The following is a 22,009-nucleotide window of genomic DNA, read 5'->3' on the forward strand; positions in this document are numbered from 1 at the left end:
CCAAGGCCTCAAAACAAAACAAAACCTAAAGCAAATTAAAAACAGTTAAAGCAATATTAACAACAAGCAATAAACATTACACCAAGACACAATAAAACTGGGCCGGGCCAGAGTAATGGGTACAGAATTAAAACAGATAATCTGCTATAAACAGAAAACCTGGGATCAGATCCTGGGATATATATAGGGCCTGTCAGGAAGGACCCTCAGAATGTCAATAAAGAAAATCCCACAATAGCTGCTTTGAACTGGGTTATATGAGTCCACACCTCCATATATTCCAATTCAAAGCTGATATTGTAATATTTTCTGCCTTGATATTCTGGGTTATATGGTTGTGTAGAAGGGCCCAGAGATAGTCCATGGAATAGATGGTTGTAGAAGGGTGTGTTGTGGCTTTATAAGCCTGAAACTGAAATCCTGCTGCTTTGTGTGCTGTTCATGACCTTTGCCTTAATATGAGCTCATGCTCTGTCCCAGAAAATGCAGAAATAATCTCCCATCACTCCTAAGGCGCTTCTGGGCAGGCAGTTATCCCAGGAGCCTTCATATTTTTTTAAAAAATGGATGTTCCCGAGGCAAATCTACACACATCCCAGAAAGCATATGCTTTCTGAGGTGGGTATCCAGATGTTCTCCTGGAACTTCCCAGGAGAACACTGGGACACTCTAACCCCTTCCCCAAAAGATCCCAAAAAGCTCTTTCAAAAAGAGAATAACTTACCCGGCCTCCATTGAAGAGTTGCGGCAGCTCTCTTGACGCGGATAAATGGTGCACCAGAAGAAGGGGGCAGGAAATACCCCCCCCCCCCCGCTTTCTGACGCATCATTTCTACACGTCAGGAGAGCTGCAGCAACTCTCCAATAGAGGCTGGGTAAGTTCTTCTCTTTTTTAAAGGGCTTTTTGGGGAGGGGATTGGTATTCCCACAGTTTTCCGGGCTAAATTTTCTGGGCTAAACCGTGGGAATACTGTATGGGCTGCAGTCCAGACATCAGAAGTTGTGGGTTTATCCCACGCCTTCCAAGAAGGCGCAGAATAAGCTCACTATCCAATTAATTCGCCACAAACCAGGGTTTTCCTGGTTGGTGGGGGATTAATTCGGGTTTGTCCAGGACGTCATCTGGGCAGCCCCCCCCTTTTGTTTGCAGGAGTTTCCGCAATAAACAGGTTGTTTGGATGCGCCCCTAATGGATTGAAAGCTGCCAAGCACATTTACTGTTGTTAAATATGTGCAAGATATCAGTCTGCAAGTCCTTTCACACAGCCACATAACCCAGAATATCAAAGCAGACAATCCCACAATAACTGCCTTGAACTAGATTATCTGAGTCCACACTGCCATATAATCCATTTCGATGTGGATTTTATACAGCTTTGTGGAAGGGGCCTAAGGGCCCACCCACACAGCCCTATATCCCAGAATATCAAGGCAGAAAATCTCACAATATCTGCTTTGAACTGGGTTATCTGAATCCACACTCAGATAATTTGGGGCTTTCTGCCTTGATATTCTGGGATATAGGGCTGTGTGGAAGGGCCCTAAGAGAAAGGTCATAAAGATGCAAGGTAGATCCTTGGTTTTACATTCATACACCATTCTTCGATACTCATCATTACTTTGTGGGGGAATATGAGGCCAAATGTTATTCAGGACAAATAGCGCATAAGGTAAGAGAGACTGTGAGCCCTTCCACACAGCCATATAACTCAAAATATCAAATCCCACAACATCTGCTTTTAAGTGGGTTATCTGAGTCTACACTCAGATAATGTGGGATTTTCTGCCTTGATATTCTGGGATATAGGGTTGTGTGGAAGGGCCCAGGGTCCACATTGTCTTCCTCTGTGAATGAGGCAGGGTATTGTGGGCAAGCATACAGATGCTGAGTTTAAGATTTGGATCTTATAACAATATTTTTGTTGTTGTTTCAACTTTACAATATCTTGCTTACACTTAGTTCCCATTGGTACTCATATTTCTACACACTTTATTTCCATGTAACATGGCTTTTATCTGTACCCTCTCTTTTATACATCCTTCTATTTTAAAAAGGGGGGAAAGAAAAATGGGAGGGTGGCGTGGCAGGAAGATAAGTGAACTTGGTCTATCCTGATCTACTCACAAAGAAAGCTAATATCATATGCTTCACCCTCTAGATCTCACTTTACTAACGCTTTTCTCATATTATAACAACATCAAGAAAAAAATAATTTATTCTTCAAAACTCAGAATTGGCAAACCCTTCTCTACTTCAGACAAAAAGTGAATAAAAGGTTTCCAGTCTTCAATGTTTCTTCTTTTAGTAGACATGTTAATTTGTCCATTTCAGCTTGGATCTTAAATCTGTAACATTCACCGACTCTTGCCTTCTAAATAAGCAAGAATCAGTGAATGTTACAGACTTACGATCCAAATTTCTCATTATAGCAGATATTGCAACCAAAATACTTTAGGAATTTCAGAAATCTTCTTCTGCATACTTATTTCCTGTTGTCATCGCTGATTTTTTTTTGTGTTAAACTCAAGATTATCCAATAGCACAGCAACAGAAAAAGTCCTTCCTAATCCTAATGAGAATACTAGGGGGAGCTCTAACCAAACAAAAAACATTTTTTAAACTTTTAAAAAGAAATATAACAGCCTTAGCATAAAAGGTTTGTCTCTGTTTCCTGAGATTCTTGTGGGGAGAAACTCCCCTAATCAGCAATATTTCTGTAGAACTTCTGCTTGATCCTGCTTGAGATGCAGCAGTGAATATTATTATAGCAGGTAGAGAATGCCCTTCCTATGCCATTGAATAACTATTTCAGATATTTTGGATTATCTGGATTCTACAATATGGGTTCACAATTTCTAGGTGACTGCCAAGGGATTATGGCAGCCAGAAGCCTTAACTCCTGAACCCTTTTATTTGTACTTTATATAGAATTACAGGTATGCTTTAATTTTGAATACATGCTTCTCCATTTATTGTTCAACATCCCGTGGCTTGCTCCTACAGTCTCTGGTGGATGCAAGATGCTGTTCTGCCTTTATATTAACCCATGGTACATCTACACTGTTGGATTAATGCAGTTTGATACCACTTTCACTGTCAGTGGTATGGAATCATAGAAATCATAAAAAATATAGAATTATAGAGTTGGGCCATCCAGTCCAACCCGCTGCCAAGAAGCAGGAAAATGCATCCAAAACCATCCAGCTTTGTTTAAAAGCCTCCAAAGAAGGAGTCTCCACTACACTTCAGGGCAGAGAGTTCCACTGCTGAACAGTTAGAAAGATATTCCTAATGTTCAGGTGGAATATCCTTTCCTGTAGTTTGAAGCCATTGTTCCATGTCCTAGTCTCCAGGGCTAGGGTGTCTTAGTCTCCAGGGCAGAAAACAAGCTTGCTCCCTCCTCTCTATGACTGCCCCTCATATTTATATATGGCCATCATGTCTCCTCTCAGCGTTCTCTTCAGCAGGCTAAAAATGCCCAGCTCCTTAAGCAGCTCCTCATAGGGAGTTGTGGGAGTGGTGGGAATTGTGGGAGTTGTAGTTTTACAAGGTCCAAGCTTTATATGCCAAGAGTGCCTCCTTGATTCCAAAGCATTGAACCTGGACAGTTAAAACAGTGTCAAGCTGCATTGATTCTACTCTATTTTTACCCTCCCTAGCAGTCTGCTGCCACTCACTCCTGTTTCACCGCCTAATGCTTCACTGTCCTTTCCACTGACACTTTAGTTGCTCTTCTTCCCCATCCTTGTCTATCAGGTAGTGGGAAATAATTGTTTTTTCAAGCAATGTCCTTTACGGCAAACCGCTTGCCTTTTCTCATGGCTACTTGAAGATGGCAAGAGTATATGCCAAAGAAATAAAAGAGGGCATGTGATGACATGATACAATCAGGGCATACATGCACCTTTTTCTTGCTACTACTATTCCCCAGTATCTGCTAATTTTGTCCTGGTCTTGTCCTCCAAAGTCCTATTCTAATAGGCATCCTCCACTGCTGTATTGTTTTTCTATGTTTGTACTTATGTTACACGCCAGCCAGAATTCTGGATTCATAATTCTCACAACAGCTGGCTCCATACTGTCACTGAACTGCATTATATGGGTCTACACTGATCATCCAATGCAGATTAAAACTGCATTATAAGGCAGTGTAGATCCAGTCAATGTCTTGATACCAACAGGGATTTGTGTGGCTGTTGGCCATGTTCTAGTAGCATTTTCTCTTGACGTTTTGCCTACATCAGTGGCCGGCATATTCAGAGGATCTGGTGGTAGTCAAGCAAGTGGAGTATATATATATATACCTCTTGGTACCAACCTTTTCTGCTTCCTATTCCACACCTTCCAACAATCTATAACTGAAAATCAGGAGATGTAGGGGATATACCGATAACACCAGAGTGTGGTCGAGATGGCAAGAGTTGTTCATAAATATGCACACACAAGTTCAGAGAGGCTACTGCATGTTGTTTTTGCCTGAGCACACCTTGCCCCCACCGCTTTTCTCCCTGCGGAATTGAGTGCAAACTACTTTTGGCCTTTGAACTCAATTTTGTAGAAATTGAAGTAAGCTGAGATGAGTAAAGAGAAACTGGGATATTTTAACAGCAGCTGAAAAAGTGAGAAAACAGAGGATTTCTTAGGACAGCCCATGCCAAATTATTGAAATAATGTTGTTTGCACTAATATTGTTGCATTTTGTTTCAGTGTTGTTTCTTTTTTCATGGATGTTGTCTTTACAAATTCCCGAAAACGTGCATTGCGCTTCCTTGAAACTGAAGATAAGGCTTAGAGATTGCAGGTCCTTACGCCCATGCATTCCTTTTCAAGTATTAAAATTGATATAAATTTATATTAGGGCAAAAAGAGGCATAATACAAGAACAGACTTATACCCTATTCCGTTATAGAAAAGCTCCTTAATATTATTTAAACTTTCCCACAAAATCATCAATACATGAACCATAAAGTATCACAACCAGTAATATAATAATAATAACTTTACTTATAGACAGTAAATGTGGTTTGTAGAGGACTTAATTATGTAGTTTTAAAATGCAGTTCTGTAAAAAAAAAAAAGAGGTCTAGAGTGATTATATTGCAACTGAACTACTGTATATTTGTGCATTGATATAGACCATACTGTATTAATTTAAGTAGAGACATAACTGCAAATGTGCAGAAAACAGGCACCTTGGAAGATTTGCATCTTATTACCCCCTTGCTAGCGATTGCAGAGGTTTGTATAGGTATATCGTCAAACAGTATGGCAAATATCGGTGGCTGGGGAGTTTGTGGCAGCTTGGGAATGTCCCAAGCGGCCACAAACATAGCAATCATTCACAGAATATTATAAAACAGAAGTACAGAAAGCACAGTATAAAGTTGTCTTGTTCAGAGAAGTAGTTAAAACTGCAGGTCTCTCTGAACTATTTACCTTTCATGTGATTCCAAGAGAAAAGATGCCCTGAGGACTAACATCATCCACATACTTGTGGTGATGAACTAGTGGGCTTTGCTGCAGCTCCCTGTGCAAAGACTTGAGTTATCTTACTGTAGCTGCTTCTGTTCATTTATCTATTAATGGTAACATATAAGCCTCAATTTTACAGCCATTGCTTTGGCTCCTCAACATGTCTTCCTGGATAGATGACAGCCTTCAAAAGTATGGTCTGTGTGGGCCAGGACCTACAGTAGTAGATAAAACATTCTGCTTTCTTCATTGTAAAACAATGCTGCATCCATTATTCTTCAAGAAGTCTTTTTTTAAACCAGTGGTTTTGTCTTATTTAGATTATGCGTCAATCTGTTTAGGTGTGTTGGTTGTCATCTGGCTTCTAGGTTAATACATGGGCCAAAAGCTACTGGCCAGGCTGCGGAAACCCAACTTTTTGCCTCCAATCCCAGTAAATTGCTTGGATTATTTTGAAGTTCCTTGGTAAATAAGATCCAAATGTCACAGAGATTATGACAAGTGTTCTAACTAGCTGCCTAGTTGCAGGGAAAGAGATTCCACCTAAACATTAGGAAGGACTGACTGACAATAAGAGCTGTTTGGCAGTGGAATAGGCTGCCTCAGAGCAAAGTGGAGTCTGTTGGAGCATGCAAGGAATCAGTGAGTGTGTGTGTGTGTGTCAACTTTAAAATAAGATGTGCCTGGGACTTTTGATTACTGTTACATTTTTGTTCAGGCTTGAGCTATCCAGGTGTTTAGCAGACCAAGAGAGAAGCAGAGAGAGAGACGGTTTGGAGTGTGTTCTGGCTCCATAAGCTGCCAAGGAAGATTTATCTACATGGACAAAGAAAGACAATTTTAAATCTCTCTATAAAAGGACATTTAGTGAGTTGATGCAACTGATCATATTGTACATATGTTGTTCTGAATTAAGAAGAGTAAACTGCTGGTTGTTGTAGATTTTTTCGGGCTATATGGCCATGTTCTAGAGGCATTCTCTCCTGACGTTTCGCCTACATCTATGGCAAGCATCCTCAGAGGTAGTGAGGATTTGTGATTATTTTTATAATAAAAAGTGGTCATTCCTTTAACAATAACATTGTTTTGTATAGTTAAAGCACTAAAGGTTTTGAAACCATCATGCAGCAGACTCCCACTCCACATATTTGTAAAAATAACATTCCTGCAGTTTCATTGCTCTTTTACTGTATTCTTTAAACACTACTGCTGTTTTACAATTCTCATAAGGTATGTCAGGTTTGTGCTTTCCTGAAAGAATCTTCTGCTAAAAAATAAAATACTAACTTCATCTCTTGTAGACAGAACTGGCTGCTCAAAATGCTTGAAGAGTTTGATTGACACAGAAAGCAGGGTAGCTGTATTTGATGTCCAGGTACTGTTTTGACTTCATGTGAAAGTCAAGGAAAGGTTTGTATTTAAAATTATGCTCAGAAACCACATTGTAGCCTTGGAGAAGTCACACTCTCTCAGCCTCAGGGGAAGACAAAGACAACCCCCCTCTCAACAAATCTGGTCAAGAAAATAGGTTTGTGTTCGGGTTGTCATAAGTCAGAAACTACTTACTTAGTTACTTACTTATGCGATCCCTCGTTGTCCAAGGATGATAGTCCTCCAAGATGGGTTTCCTGGCGGTGGGTCCCTAGGTGACTGTGGAGCCCTATTATTGATCTGTATCTTCAGAAACTACTAGAAGGCATACAGCAACAGTAGTTTCTCTGCAGTGTTTCCAATTCCTGCCTTACTATGTAACATTTCAATGTATGGTTGGGAGAGGTGAAAGGAAGAAAATCAACTCATCTGAAATGTGATGCTGGAAGAGAGTTCTACGGATACTGTGGACTGCTGAAAAGACAAATCAGTTGGTCCTAGGGCCCTTCCACACAACCCTATATCACAGAATATCAAGGCAGAAAATCCCACATATGAGGGTTACTTTACTTACTTACTTAGGCAATCCCTCGTCGTCCGAGTAAGATTGTCCCCCTAAGGTCAGTGTACTGGCGGTGGATCCGTAGGTGACTGTGGAGCCCTATTCTTGATCCGCATGTTCTTCCACAGTGAGGGCATTAGTTTCCAGGTGGAAGGTGGTCCCAACCGGCATTGGCTTGACACGCCTTCCTCTTGGCAATATTTCTTTCTTTCACCCTCCATTCGTGCCTCTTCGAATTCCGCAGCACTGCTGGACACAGTTGACCTCCAGCTGGAGTGCTCAAGGGCCAGGGCTTCCCAGTTCTCAGTGTCTATGCCAGAGTTTTTAAGGCTGGCTTTGAGCCCATGTTTAAATCTCTTTTCCTGTCCTCCAACATTCTGTTTTCCGTTCTTGAGTTCGGAGTAGAGCAACTGCTTTGGGAGACAGTGGTCGGGCATTCGGACAATGTGGCCAGCCAGCGGAGTTGATGGTGGAGGACCATTGCTTCAATGCTGGTGGTCTTTGCTTCTTCCAGCACACTGACATTTGTCTGCCTGTCTTCCCAAGAGATTTGCAGGATTTTTCGGAAGCAGCACTGATGGAATCGTTCCAGGAGTTGCATGTGACGTCTGTAGAATGTTCACGTTTGGCAGGCATATAGCAGGGTTGGGAGATACGAGGGTTATCAGTATGGACTCAGATAACCCAATTCAATGCAGATATTGTGGGATATTTTGCCTTGATATTCTGGAATATAGGGCTGTGTGGAATGGCCCCTAGTGCAAATCAAACCCGAACTCTCTGCAGAAGCCATGGCGACTGAACTATGAGATTGTTGTACTTTGAACATAGCATGAAATGACAAGGCTCATTAGAAAACATGATAATGCTTGGTAAAGTGGGAGGAAGGAGGAAAAGAGGATAGAAGCAGGCCTCGTATAGTTTATGTCTGATTTTAATCTTTCCTCAATCTCAGAGCTGCAAGTGCTGTTGGGTTGCAATTCCCATTAGCCCCAGGCTGCATGGTGAATAATCAAAAGTGATGGGATTTACCACTCAATAACATCCAGGGAACCAAATTGGGCAAAAACTAAAGAACACTGTCCACAATGTAAAAAAAGTATACACTGGTCTGTTCATGAAGTCAACGACCCTTTGAAAGGCAGCCATAAAGGTGATGTGACCCCTTGATGGAAATGAGTTTGACATTCTGCCCTAGTGGGTTAAAGCTCTAAAATATGATGCATTTATATAATCCAAGATAGCAGATTGATGGGAAATATGAAAATTTGCCCTTTGTACTTCTCACTCAGAAGGTGGCACCAAGAGACTCCTTTGGAATGCTACTGCTTCTTGTAAAAGCCAGAAATCTCTTTTTAAGAATTGACAAAAGAAGTTCAATTAAGTAAATTTGCCTAGTTTGCTTTCCGTGCCCTTGTGTTTTACTGCTCAGTTGTAAATTCAGCTAATTAGTTATACTTCTAATTGATTTCTAGTTGATGTGTGGGGAAAAGGTCAAAAGAGGGTGAAAAAAGGTGCATATACTGAACAATTGGAAACAGTTCAGACAATCCATTCTTACGTGCAATTGTTTTGCCTGTCAATATGTACTTAAATTATTTCAGGTTGAATTTAACATTCTCTCACCTGCATTTGATATGCATGGGAACCAAGTGTGTTTAGTCATTAGGTTTGCTTAATTCAGAAATCTAATTACTGAGGCACATATAATCCATTGTTGGAAGAATACTGCAAGGAATATACATTTCACCTAAAACTACACATAATTTTACATAAAATGTTTGTGTGTTTTTTTACTGGAAGGGGGTACTGAAATATTCCTAAATTTTATTTTAATTTGGTCACACTCAAATCTGATGCCAAAGTCATTGTAACTTTTAAAACCGTAATAAATAGTGTCTTTGTCATGTCTCTTCTCCATTCTGGCATCCTGTATTAGAAAGCAGATACATTAATAATCTACATATGGAAATCTTTGCAATATTATTTCAAGCTGCATAATATTAGACAGGCTTTTACTGCTAGTGAATAAATATTTACAGTCATTGTCCTTCACACTAGCAGTGCTTTCAGAATTCAAAATAAAGCTGAGAAATGCAATATGGTGTTTCATATATGCTGTAAAATCCACCGACACAAGTCATTTGGAAGAACAGCTGTGCTGAGCCAGTAAATGTTGGAGATGTAGTGTCCCAAAATTCAGTGTAAATTTGATGAGGCACAAAAAATACCTTTATATTTCATTCAAATTATTTCTTATATGCGTACCCTGTCTTCCTTCCTTCATGGACCTCAAAGCAGCATGCAGACAAATTGTGATGATGGAATTATTCTTACCATGCTAATGTATTCCTTTTTCCCCCATGGGTGTTTGATTTTGAAATTACAAGTTGCACAATAATAACAGATATTCCCTGCGAGCCTACATATATTTACTCAGAAATATATTTCACTGATTGCATTAGTATTTTGTTATGCTTTCAGGTTCTACATCACTTGGAGGACACTGGTTATTGGGTACTTTAAAACTGAAAAATAAGTTTACATCCAGGTAACAGAGGGAACATCTAGGCAGCTCGGAAATGTGCAAGCTCTTGCTTTCTTTGCAAGGGGGGGGGGGCGCTAATGACACCCCATGTAAAAGCGAATGCTTTCAGGACAAAGCAGAAAAACTCTGTTTTGTCCCGAGGTAATTTGTTAGCTGGAAAGACCCGGGTTTTTCAGAAGACCCAAGTCGTTGCAGGTGCGAGTGCTGTGTAGATGGGGATTGAGGATTGTGTTGTGCAACTTCTGGTGCCCATCTACACAACTGTCTCAGGTTTCTTGGGCTCCTGGAGCCCAGGAAACCCAAGATCGGCCTCACCTCCTCCCAAAATCCCTTAAAAAGCCTTCAAAAACTGACCCAGCCACCATTAAACTGTTGCCAGAGCTCTCCTGGCATGTAGAAATGACGTGCCAGGAGAAGGGGGTAGGAGTAAAATTGCTCCTGGCTCCCCCTGCTCCTGGCACATCATTTCTACGTGCCAGGAGATTCCGACAGCAGTTTAATGGTGGCCAGGTAAGTTTTTGTCTTTTTGAAAGGCTTTTTAAGGGTTTCTGGAGAGGGGGTGTGGGTGTCTCCCTGTCCTCTCTGGGAGGGCATGTGCCCCCCCCCCCCGAAAAGTATGCGTATGTGGACTTCAACCTGGGTGCAATCGTGTTTTTAAAACACGATTGCTCCTGGGTTAAAGGGCTGTGTGGAATTGCCCTGAGCGCCTTGTTGTGCCTGGGTCCAAAGAACTTCAAAATAAGCTCAAACAAGATTTGAACATATTCCTTAAATCTTATTAATGGGCTTTCATCACATGGTAAATGTGCATCTACACTTGAATTTATGCAATTCATCAACACTTTAACTGCCATGGCTTAATGCTATGGAATCATGGGATTTGTTGTTTGGTGATGCACCATCACTCTTTGCCTTACAAAACTACAACTCCCATTATTTAATTTTTTTCTTGTGTCAGGAGCGACTTGAGAAACTCCAAGTTGCTTCTGGTGTGAGAGAATTGGCCACCTGCAAGGATGTTGCCTAGGGGATGCCCGGATGTTTTACTCATATCCCAGCATGAGAACTGGAGCCGACAGATGGGAGCTGCAGCTGACAGCTCATCCTGCTCCCTGGATTCATACCACCGACCTTTCGGTCAGCAGTCCTGCGGGCACAAGGATTTAATCCATTTCACCATAGCAGTTCAAGTGATATCAAACTTATTTAATTTTACAGTGACTGTAGACACCTTCTAACACTTCTGAATAAAAATCTGTTCATCTGCTTGGGAAGCTCCTAACACCAATAGCCAAGGCACTATCAGTGCCGAAGAAAAATTAATTTAACAAAATAGATGCTAGAACTACATTATCCAGAGACTCAGCCAAATGCTCACCTTTCTCTTATCAATTTCAACAAGAGAGTTAAGCACGCACTTAAATCTTTCCCTCTAAAATCAATGTGACTTACAGCTTTAGTCATAAACATTATCACTAAAGTTCCATTTAGGTAAATGATATCTGTTAGTGAGACTCCCTGGGTAGCCATAACATAATTTAACTCTGAATCACGCTCAGCATGTTGTTCACGGCTTTAAAGGTATACCTCAGTTAACAAAGCTGATGTGTTCCTGGGCATTTTCCCCCCCTCAGGTCAAGCTTTGTTCTATTGTTTATGGAGACTCACTTCTGCAATCCAACACCAAAAGTCTATCTTTGCCTGATCCTCATTCACCCCCTCACCCTACCTCCCTCCAATTTTGTTGTGGTGGTGTTTCCATCTCATGGCAACCCTAAGCTGACCCTCTCATCAGGTTTACTTCCTCTGAAGCTGGGAAAGTATGATTTGCACAATGTCACCCAGTGGGTTCGTACAGACAAGTCGGACAAGTGGTGATCTGAATCCCGGCTCCAAAGTCGTAGTCAGATGCTTAAAGCACTATGCCACACTGGATTGCCTGTCTAATTCTGTTGTTGCCAAAACAAAACAAACCTTCCAGCTAGACATGAAATTAGAAAAGGAATGGACTCTTGTGAAAAGAAAGGAGCTTGTTTGTCAAAGGTTTTGTTAATGGAAATATCCTGCATTCGTTCTGACAAAAAAAATTAAATGAAAATATTTAAATTGTTATTCCATTAGAATATGTGTTAAAACCACAAATGCAGTACTTTATACATTTTTATCTTTTCTTTTTTTTGCTAGTTGATGTATTTTCATTGACATTTTAACACATAGGTTTTCAATTTGCAAACTATTTCTTAATGGTTAATGGCATGCTATTTTCCATGTGGCAGAAAAGCCTAAGGAAGGAATGGTCTTTCAGCCTTTATAAAAGGAAGTGAGAAATGAATGCTGATCCGTTCCATCAAGTACTTTTAACACATTTAGAATCGCTTCGATGGAAAATTGTCACATATGTACAACTGTATCACCACCTGTACATTAAACTGAAAAAAAGACATTACATGTGAATGGTAGCTTGCTTTTAAAAACTAAGTCTTGGAGCATTATCCTGTTCATGTCTATTCCTGAATTCAGTGAGAAACACTCAAAAATAAGGCTGAATTGAATTGTACATTTTGCAGTGCCATCATGTTTTTTTCCGATAGCATTACAAGCTTGGTAGATGCAGGGAATGCTGTGGATGTAGCATATCTTGATGTCAGTAAGGTCTTTGACAAGGTCCCCCATGACCTTTTTGCAAGCAAACTAGTCAAATGTGGGCTAGACAATAATACTATTAGGTGGATCTGTAATTGGTTAAGCAACCAAACTCATAGGGTGCACACCAATGGTTCCTCTTCATTCTGGAAAGAAGTGACTAGTGGAGTGTTGCAGGGTTAGGTCCTGGGCTCAGTATGTGGAGATTTGTAAAAAGATGCCATGATGTGGTGGGTCGACTGGAAAGATATGTGTTGGCAGCTGATTGGCTAAGCATGCCAGGAGCCAAAATTCTGATTGGCTACTGTCTCTGGCTTGCTGCTGGGACAAATGGTTTTAACTGCCACTTTCACCTCAGAGAGTGAAGAGAGCACTGACTGGAAACAGCCAGGAAGGAAATGGCTGCCAACTCTATGAAGCCTGATCATTTCTAAGTCATGAAGCATATTTTAAAGAGACTGTTGATTCCCTCTATTCTCTGTGTGAATTCAAAGAGACAGCTGTATATATTGTTGCCCTGTTTGATCTTTTGAACGGAAGTAAAGATGCTGCTACTTGTTACACAAGCCCGGGTAACACTTTATTATACTGTAGGGTTTATCTTGGTTCAGAAGTTGTGGTAAAGCTTCTATTTATTTATATCTACCCCCTCCCCCCAAGTATTGTTCGACATCTTTATTAATGACTTGGATGAAGGTTTAGAGGGCGTGCTTATCAAGTTTGCAGATGACACCAAATTAGGAGGGATAGCTAATACTCCAGAAGATAGGATCAGAGTTCAAAGTGACCTTAACAGATTAGAAAGCTGAACCAAAAGTAAAAAAAGAAAATGAATTTCAACAAGAACACCTTGTGCTGGCAGGATTGCTGACTGAAAAGTTGATGATTCAAACCAGGGGAACAGGGCTAGCTCCCATCTGTCAGCTTCAGCTACCCATGCAGGGACATGAGAGAAGCCTCCCATAGGATGGTAACACATCCAGACGTCTCCTGGGCAACGTCCTTGCAGACAACCAATTCTCTCACACCAGAAGTGACTTGCAGTTTCTCAAGATGCTCATGACACAAAAAAGATTGAAACAAAACAAAACAAGGACAAATGTAAGATACTACACTTAGGCAGAAAAAGTGAAATGCAAACAAACAAAATGGATGATTTATTTATTTATTATTTACTTCATTTCTACCCCGCCTTTCTTGCCCCAGAGGGGACTCAAAGCAGTGATGTCTGGCTCAACAACAGTCCATGTGACAAAGATCTTGGAGTCTTCATGGACAGCAAGTTGCACATGAGCCAACAGTGTGATGCAGCAGCTAAAACAGCCAATGGAATTTTGGGCTGCATCAAAAGGAGTGTCTAGATCAAGGGAAGTAATAGTGCCTTTGTATTCTGCTTTGGTTAGACCTCACCTGGAATACTGTGTCCAATTCAGAGCACCACAGTTCAAAAGAGATACTGAAACACAGGAAGGTGCCCAGAGGAGGGCAACTAAATGATCAAAGGTCTGGAGACCATGCCCTGTGAGGAGCATCTTAAAGAACTGTGTATGTTTAGTCTGCCGAAGAGAAGACTGAGAGAAGACATGATAGCCATGTATAAATATGTGAAAGGGTGTCATGAGGAAGTGGGATAGGCTTGTTTTATGCTGCCCTGGAGTCTAGGACATGGAACAATGGCTTCAGACAACAAGAAAGGAGATTCCACCTTGACATTAGGAAGAACTTCCTGACCACACAAGATTTTCTGCCTTGGAGTGTGGTGGAGGCTCCTTCCTTGGAAACTTTTAAACAGAGGCTAGATGGCCATCTGTCAGGGATACTTTGATTGTGCTTCTCCTGCAGGGCAGGGGGTTGGACTAAATGGTCCATGTGGTCTCTTCCAACTCGATTCTATGATTCATATATAAATCCTACTTTGTTTACTGGGACTTACTCCCTGAAAAAATATATATGATGACATAAGCATCTACCAAGTTAACATTAGGTTCATAATTTATATTTTGTGTTGCTTTAAAGAGCAGCATCATTTTTCAAAAATACATTATCAAACAAGCCTTCATTTTTTTAAATTTGTGAGCTTTGATAGTATCTAGCACCTGTGATTTCTTTGCCATGACATATTAATACGTCTAAATTACTTTTGTTTTGCTTTCCCTGAAGCAAACTGGGTGCTTGAAGATGGTTATCACTATAGCATTTTCTATACAAATTTTGAAGTTTTGGGAAATATGTATAGTGTATATGATCTGTGTTTGCTGGAAATCTCAGCTGGAGAGTCCACTGCAACTATAAAGATGAGCCATGCTGTTCCGGTCTGTGAATTTTTTAAAACTTAATTTTGCTTTCTTTTAAATAAAATATCACACAGTCTTACTCAATGATTAAAAAAATTCATATAACTTTCCTCTTCTTGCTTTATTCTTCACCCTGCTTGATCCGCTTCTGTGAATGTTGCATGAATACAACCCAGCCTGAATCCATTCTGCATAGAAATGCTTTGTCCTTTGCCAGTTTCAGAAATGCAGGTGGTCTTTGTTTTATCTCCCAAATGTTTTTGTTCATGCTCACACCTGAAACTACAGCCAGAAAATGACTTTCCCCTCCACTACTTAAAACAAAAGATATACAAAGATGCATCCTGCTGGTTTCATGGTAAGGCAAGCTGTGCTGAAAAATATACATTGTGTTATTTAAAAATTTTTTTTGAAGGTGATCTAAAAGTAAAGTCTTGCAGCTAGAATGTCCTTGAGAAGAGCCACCCATCATTGAGATGTGAGAATTACATTACACGATGAGAGACTTTTCTGTCATTCACTGGAGACAATTCATTTAAATTAATTAGTAGTGATGGACAAATCCCCCTTGGCTCCATTTGGAAATGACTCAGAATTTACAGGCTACCATGGTGAGGTCTAGGAAAGGTTTGTTTTCTCTCACTGCTTTGAATACTGGTGGAGCTGCGTACAAGCCCACCATTCTTTTACTACCTGGGAACTAAAATGTGCTAAATGGATGTCTTAGTGGATGAATATTCCACAACTGAAGAGCTGTGACTGAAAAAATCCTATCTTTTAAAAAATTTGTTGTTTGTTGTTCAGTCACTTCCGACTTTTCGTGACCTCATGGCCCAGCCCGCGCCAGAGCTCCCTGTCAGCCGTCACCACCCTCAGCTCCTTCAGAATCAAGCCAGTCACTTCAAGGATACCATCCATCCATCTTGCCCTTGGTCAACCTCTCATCCTTTTTCCTTCCATTTTTCCCAGCATCCCCCTTGTCTTCTCTAAGCTTTCCTTTCTTCTCATGATGTGGCCAAAGTACTTCATCTTTGCCTCTAATATCCTTCCCTCCAATGAACAATAGGGCTTTATTTCCTGAAGTATGGACTGGTTGGATCTTTTTGCGGTCCAAAGCACTCTCAGAATTTTCCTCCAACACCACAGTTCAAAAGCATCTATCTTCCTTCACTCAGTCTTCTTTATGGTCCAGCTCTCACATCCATAGGTTACTACGGGGAATACCATTGCTTTAACTATGCGGATCTTTGTTGCCAGTGTGATGCCTCTACTTTTCATAGGGCCCGTCTATATGGATCAAATGAGGCGAAGTGGAGCTGAATAGACTATGACATCAATTCACCCTAACACAGTTTTGTTCCTTGTTTAAAAAAAAGTTGGGAGATGCTCCAGAGATTTCCCCAAATCCCTGGAACCTGCTTACACTTTGTGGCAGTGTAAACTGTTGAGCCAGTGCTGGTTCAGTGCCAGACACCCTCTTCTCCCTGGGCTTGGATGACCTGGGGATGGCCGATTCTCTCACACCAGAAGCGACTTGCATTTTCTCAAGTTGCTCCTGATACACAAAAAAGCACTTAGAATCATAGAATCATAGAGTTGGAGAGACCACATGGGCCATCCAGTCCAACCCCCCCCCCCCCAAGCAGGAAAGTACAATCAAAGCAACCCCAACAGATGGTCATCCAGCCTCTGTTTAAAATCCTCCAAAGAAGTAGACTCCAACACACTCTGAGGCAGTGAGTTCTACTGTTGAATAGCTCTTATGGTCAGGAAGTTCCTCCTAATATTGAAGTGGAATCTCCTTTCCTATCATTTGAACCCATTGTGCCAAGTCATAGTCTCTAGGGCAGCAGAAAATAAGCTTCCTCCCTCCTCCTTATGACATCCTTTCAAATATTTAAACATGGCTATCATATCTCCTCTCAACTTTATCTTCTGCAGGTTAAACATACCCAGCTCTTTAAGCCGCTCCTCATAGAGCATGGTTTCCAGACCTTTGATAATTTTAGTTGCCCTCCTCTGGACACCTTCCAGCTTGTCAATATCCCCCTTGAATAGTGGTGCCCAGAATTTGACACAGTATTCCCAATGAGGTCTGGCCAAATCAGAATAGAGGGGCACCATTACTTACCTTACCATCCCTTCATTTCCTTGCCTTAGTGGTGACCATCAGGCATGTAATCACTGGTGGTTGTTGCGTCTACTGGCTCTGCCTGGAGTAACAGAGCCATCAGAGAAGGGATATGGGAAGGGAGTGGTGATTTCTCCTTTCCCCTCTTTCATGTTGCTCTGGTGCTCTGGCAAGCATCAATAGATGTGACAAGTGATGACCACCAGAAATTGCAAGTCTGATGGTCACTATTAAGCTGTGGACATGAAAGGAATGGTTAAGGGTGGCCGTTCAGTGGCACTTAACTGGGCTTGGTGCTGCTGGGATGTATGGACTTTTTCCAGACATGAGACCACCTCAGTACCATGTAGTATGAACACCTGCCAGTTGTTGAGCTGGTTTGGTGGCTGGCTTTGAGAAGACTCCTGGCAGCAAACTGGAGTAGCCCATTCCAGATCATTTCCAAGGTATGTGATCCATGTAGACAGGCCCATAGTTGCCGAAAACACTATACAATGTCAGAAAGGACTTCACATAACAAGTCTGGTATTCAAATATATTGGGTGAGTAAAGAGGTGTCATGATTGCCAGTATGGTATAATAATTTGTAAGTTAGACTAGGTTTCTGGGAGGTCAGAGTTAATATTTAATTTGTTTAAATTTGACAGTCGTTTCTCTGGCGAAGAAGTCTATCCTCAATACATGGATGGCTTTTCTTCGCCTTTAGGGTTGGTCAGTTTCTCCAGGTTTTTGCTCAAGATGTGGTATGGATATCAAGCACCACTGTCTGGATTGCCCAGTAGATTGCTTCATCCTGTTCGTGAACAGGGCAGCGATAATCCATCGCAGAGTGTCCTTGGAAACCTTGGCCACTGCATCTCCACGTTCTAGATAATACTTGGCAATGGCAGTCTGGAAGGCTTCTGCTTTGGTCTTCAGGGCCACGATCCATTCAAGTACCTTCTCCTGAACTGCTAGGTTTCTGGGAGATCAGAGTTCAAATCCCTGCTCAGCTATGGAAATCTAAGTTAAATTCTCTCAGTCTCAGAGGAGGGAAAAGGAAAATCCCTTCTGAACAAATTCTGCCAACAAAAACACCATAGGCTTGCAGTAGAATTAAGAGCACACACAGGGGCATGGCAGTATTTCAGATATGGAGCTCCAAGCCATGTAGGGCTTTATAGAGCAAATGGATATGTATTTAACTGAGATGAACAAGTTGATATTAACTTTTGTACTTGTGCCAATATAAAGGAGAGCTTTAATCACGGGACTTCATCATAATCAGAGGAGCTGAGTGTAAAGAGGGAATTAACTTTTGCAAATTTGCCTACAAAGTACTTGGTTTTGTGTAGAGTACTGATTGTGCGTATTCAGAGCTGAAGTACCCATTGTGGAAATGGCTCTTAAGACTTTAATTCAGGCATTATTGCAAAATGGACATATTTATGTACTGAATCAGGTAATGATGAATTTTGGCAATTACTCCCCTTGCTCTGTATCATCAGCGAGAATCTCATCCGAGAAATGTAACAGGATGCCAAACTATACTTAACTGATAATGCATACTAAATGAAGCTGGGCATGCACTTCCAAGAACTATGGGAGATGCTCATGTTGAAAATTACTGTGGACAGGAGTTATGTGAAGACTGTTGTGCTGAAAGGGCTGGAGCTAAAGATTTCATGGAGTTCATCAGAGGCTATGCCTTTTAACTATGTACAACAGGCATCATTTATTCCTTGATTGAATGCTTCTGCAGAATTAAAGTAAGATGCTGTAAAATGTTTATTGGGGCCAGAGGTAGTGTTCAGGGTAAACAACAGCTAAAACAGGGCATAAAACTGGAATCATATTATAGATTTGCTTAAGGGTGCAAGATTGAGAAGTGCAAGGATGGAATATGAGCGATTTCTCTCTGTGTGGATGTTCTGATGGCTGCTTGTTTGGATACTTGCAGATAATGCTAATCCCCGATTTGGAGCTCAGTTATTAATATGAGATCCTGAGAATGCACTTTTCCTTTGTGCATTAAAAATCAGTAGGTATATGTTGGAGAGATTAATTTTAAAAAAGGAAAAAAGGAAGACTCTGCAAGAGTGAAGTTAGCTAGCCTATACTTGAGAGATACATCTTAATTCCTTCTGCTGTCATGCTCTATCCAACCTGCTATCACACTGTATCCAACCATTGAACACTGATGGATGTGCCATGCAAAGGAGAAAATGGTTTCCCCCCCTTTTTTGGGGGGGGGGGGATAATTTATTTCAAATTTTACAAAAAAAATCTTGCTACAGTTATGCATTTATTATGTGTCAAAAGCATGGCATAAACAAATAAATAAATAACTGCAGTAATCTTCATGCCTAGAAATACAAAGTCTATCATGTGGAGGAAGCAACAGATTTTGTATTTCTAGGCACAAAGATTACTGCAGACGCAGACTGCAGCCAGGAAATCAGAAGACGGTTTACTTCTTGGGAGGAGAGCAATGACCAATCTCAGTAAAATAGTGAAGAGTAGAGACATCACACTGGCAACGATGATCTGCATAGTTAAAGCAATGGTATTCCCTGTAGTCACCTATGGATGCGAGAGCTGGACCATAGGGAAGGCTGAGTGAAAGAAGATAGATGCTTTTGAACTGTGGTGTTGGAGGAAAATTTTGAGAGTGTCTTTGGACCGCGAGAAGATCAAACCAGTTCATGCTCCAGGAAATAAAGCCTGACTGCTCACTGGACAAAGATGAAGTATTTGTCCACATAATGAGAAGAAAGGAAAGCTTGGAGAAGACGATGCTGGGGGAAAAGGAAGAGGGGCTGACCAAGGGCAAGAAGGATAGAGCATTTTTATTTATATAGACTAGCCATCCCCTGCCACACGTTGCTTTGGCCCAGTCTTTGTATATGTGTTTTGTGTATGTGTATATGTGGGTATATGTGGTTTTGCACATAGATTGTAATGGTTGTTTTTTTTTTGCTTTTTAAGTTTCTTCCGCTGTGTTTTTCAGTGTTTTTATGAGTGATGGTCACTCGTTGGCCTGATAGGTGCAGTGTCCAAATTTGGTGTTAATTCATCCAGTTTTTGAGTTTTGTTAATCCCACAAACGAACATTACATTTTTATTTATATAGATACTAGCCATCCCCTGCCACGCGTTGCTGTGGCTCAGTTTGTGTATATGTGTTTTATGTGTGTATATGTGTCTGTATATATTTGTGTATATGTGTGTTTGCATATATATATATATGTGTGTGTGTGTATGTGGTTTTGCGCATGCGTTGTAATGTAATTTTGGTTTTTTGGTGTTTAAGTCTCTTCTGCTGTGTCTTTCAGTGTTTTTATGTGTGACTAGTCATCCCCTGCCACACACTGCTGTAGCCCAGTCTGTGTATATGTGCTTTGTGTGTGTATATGTGTATATACGTGTTTGCATATATATATGTGGTTTTGTGTGTGCGTTGTAATGGGGTTTTATTTGCTTTTAAAGTCTCTTCTGCTGTGCTTTTCAGTGTTTTTTATGAGTGATGGTCACTTGTTGGCCTGATAGGTGTATTGTGTCCAAATTTGGTGTCAATTCGTCCAGTGGTTTTTGAGTTATGTTAACCCCACAAACTAACATTACATTTTTATTTATATAGAAGAAGATATCAGCAAGTGTAGGTTTAAGACAAAGTGTGATTATTATTATTTTTTTGCTTTTTAAGTCTCTTCTGCTGTGTTTTCCATTGTTTTTATGAGTGATGGTCACTCGTTGGCCTGATAGGTGTCCAAACTTGGCGTTAATTCGTCCAGTGGTTTTTGAGTTTTATTAATCCCACAAATGAACATTGCATTTTTATTTATATAGATAGAAGACTAGCCGCCACCTTCAACGCGTTGCTGTAGCCCAGTCTGTGTATATGTACTTGGTCTGTGTATATGTGTATATAGATGTGTTTGCATATATATATGTGGTTTTGTGTGTGTGTTGTAATGTAATTTTTTTGGCTTTTAAAGTCTCTTCTGCTGTGTTTTCCATTGTTTTTATGAGTGACGGTCACTCGTTGGCCTGATACGTGTATTGTGTCCAAATTTGATGTTAATTCGTCCAATGGTTTTTGAGTTATGTTAATCCCACAAACTAACATTACATTTTTATTTATATAGATGAGCAAGTGTAGGTTTAATGCAGCTTGTGATTATTATTATTATTATTATTATTTGCTTTTTAAGTCTCTTCTGCTGTGTTTTCCATTGTTTTATGAGTGGTGGTCACTCGTTGGCCTGATAGGTGTATTTTGTCCAAATTTGATGTCAATTCGTCCAGTGGTTTTTGAGTTTTATTAATCCCACAAAATGAACATTACATTTTTATTTATATAGATCAGGGGTCCTCAAACTAAGGCCCGGGGGCCGAATGCGGCCCTCCAAGGTCATTTACCCGGCCCTCGCTTAGGGTCAACTTAAGTCTGTAATGACTTAGGTTGCACACAACAACAACAACAACAATCCTATCTCATCAGCCAAAGCAGGCCCACACTTCCCATTTAAATACTAATACATTTATAGTTGTTAAAATTGTTCTTCATTTTAATTATTGTATTGTTTTTAAGTGGTTTTTGCACTACAAATAAGATATGTGCAGTGTGCATAGGAATTCATTCATGTTTTTTTCAAATTATAATCCGGCCCTCCAACAGTTTCAGGGACTGTGACCTGGCTCTCTCTTTAAAAAGTTTGTGGACCCCTGATATAGATAGAAGACTAGCCGTCACCTGCCACGCGTTGCTGTGGCCCAGTCTGAGTATATTTATTTATTTATTTACTTTACTTATATACCGCTGTTCTCAGCCCAAAGGCGACTCACAGCGGTTCACAACAAATAAGAACAGCAAAAATTCAATGCTACAGTGTAAAAACAGTTAACAACCTAACATATTACATAATTAATAAACAATTACTACAATAATCATTCACTATTCTCTATCGTCTCATCATCAAAAACATGATCCAGATTCGTCATCCAT

Source organism: Anolis sagrei, chromosome 3 (assembly GCF_037176765.1).
Source record: "Anolis sagrei isolate rAnoSag1 chromosome 3, rAnoSag1.mat, whole genome shotgun sequence".
In the NCBI taxonomy this organism is placed as follows: domain Eukaryota; kingdom Metazoa; phylum Chordata; class Lepidosauria; order Squamata; family Dactyloidae; genus Anolis; species Anolis sagrei.